A 1808-nucleotide genomic window follows, 5' to 3' on the forward strand; every position below is an offset into this window, starting at 1 on the left:
ACCCAATGTATTTATTGCATGCAAAGGAGCTACGCCTGCAAAAGCTGCTACGCACCTGCAGAAGGTAAGTCTGAATATTAACTACTGAGAAGTGCATAGGAAAGGCCAGTGGTGGAAAAAGTACACAATTGGCATACTTGAGTAAAAGTAAAGATACTGTAGTTTAATAAAAAATGACTCAAGTAAAAGTGAAAGTCACCCTTTAAAATACTACTTGAGTAATAGTCTAAAAGTATGCTTTTAAATATACTTAAGTATCAAAAGTAAATATTGCACAAATATATTTAAGTATCAAAAGTATACATGATTTCACAATGCTTATTAGGCAAACCAGACGCCACAATTCTTGTTTTTTKATTTATTTAAGGTTTGCCAGACAATCATTACAAACTAAGCATTTGTGTTTAGTGAGTCGGCCAAGTCAGAGGCAGTAGGGATGACCAGAGATTCTCTCTTGATAAGTGCGTGAATTGGACCATTTTCCTGTCCTGCTAAGCATTCAAAATGTAACAAATACTTTTTGGTGTCAGGGAAAATGGAGTAAAAAGTACATTMTTTTCTTTAAGAATGTAGTGAAGTAAAAGTTGTCAAAAATATAAATAGTAAGTAAAGCACAGATAGCACAAAAAAATTCAGTGGCAAGAAAAAATATTTAATCTGATCATCATCTAAGTCACAACAATAGACAAACAGTCTGATTAAACTAATAACACAAACAAGTATATGTTTTCATGTCTTTATTGAACACACCGTGTAAACATTCACAGTGCAGGGTGGGAAAAGTATGTCAACCCCTTACAAACTTCAGACGTGCAGCAATGTTTTTTTTGGACAGCAGTGGCTTCTTCCGTGGGATCCTCCCATGAACACCATTCTTGTTTTGTGTTTTACGTATCGTAGACTCGTCAACAGAGATGTTAGCATGTTCCAGAGATTTCTGTAAGTCTTTAGCTGACACTAGGATTCTTCTTAACCTCATTGAGCATTCTGCGCTGTGCTCTTGCAGTCATCTTCCCTTACGGCCACTCCTAGGGAGAGTAGCAACAGTGCTGAACTTTCTCCATTTATAGACAACTTGTCTTACCGTGGACTGATGAACATCAAGGTTTTTAGAGATACTTTTGTAACCCTTTCCAGATTTATGCAAGTCAACAATTCTTCTTCTGAGATCTCTTTTGTTCGAGGTATGGTTCACATCAGGCAATGCTTCTTGTGAATAGCAAACTCAAATTTTGTGAGTGTTTTTTATAGGGCAAGGCAGCTCTAACCAACATTTCCAATCTCATCACATTGATTGGACTCCAGGTTTGCTGACTCCTGACTCCAATTTGCTTTTGAAGAAGTCATTAGAAGAGGAGTTCACATACTTTTTCCAAACTACTGTGAATTTTTAAATTACGTATTCATTGTAGACAAGAATATAGACAAACAATAATTTGTGTGTTATTAGCTAAAGCACACTATGTTTGTCTATTGTTGTGACTTAGATGAAGATCAGATCAAATTGTATGACCAATTTATACAGAAATACAGGTCATTCCAAAGGGTTCAAATTCTTTTTCTTGCCACTGTAAGTAGTACTTATAAGTAAATATTTTTACTTAACTACTTTACAACACTGGAAAAGGTGTGCATTTCCTAAGTCTAAATCGGGCTCCATAGATTTATGCACAGGAGGTTGGTGGCACCTTAACTGAGAAGGATGGGCTCATGGTAATGCCTGGAGCAGAATTAGTGGAATGGTATCAAATACATCAAACACAGGGTTTCCATGTATTTGATGCCATTCCATTTAATCCTTTCCAGAC

Source organism: Salvelinus sp. IW2-2015, unplaced genomic scaffold, assembly GCF_002910315.2.
Source record: "Salvelinus sp. IW2-2015 unplaced genomic scaffold, ASM291031v2 Un_scaffold2007, whole genome shotgun sequence".
Classification (NCBI taxonomy): Eukaryota; Metazoa; Chordata; class Actinopteri; order Salmoniformes; family Salmonidae; genus Salvelinus; species Salvelinus sp. IW2-2015.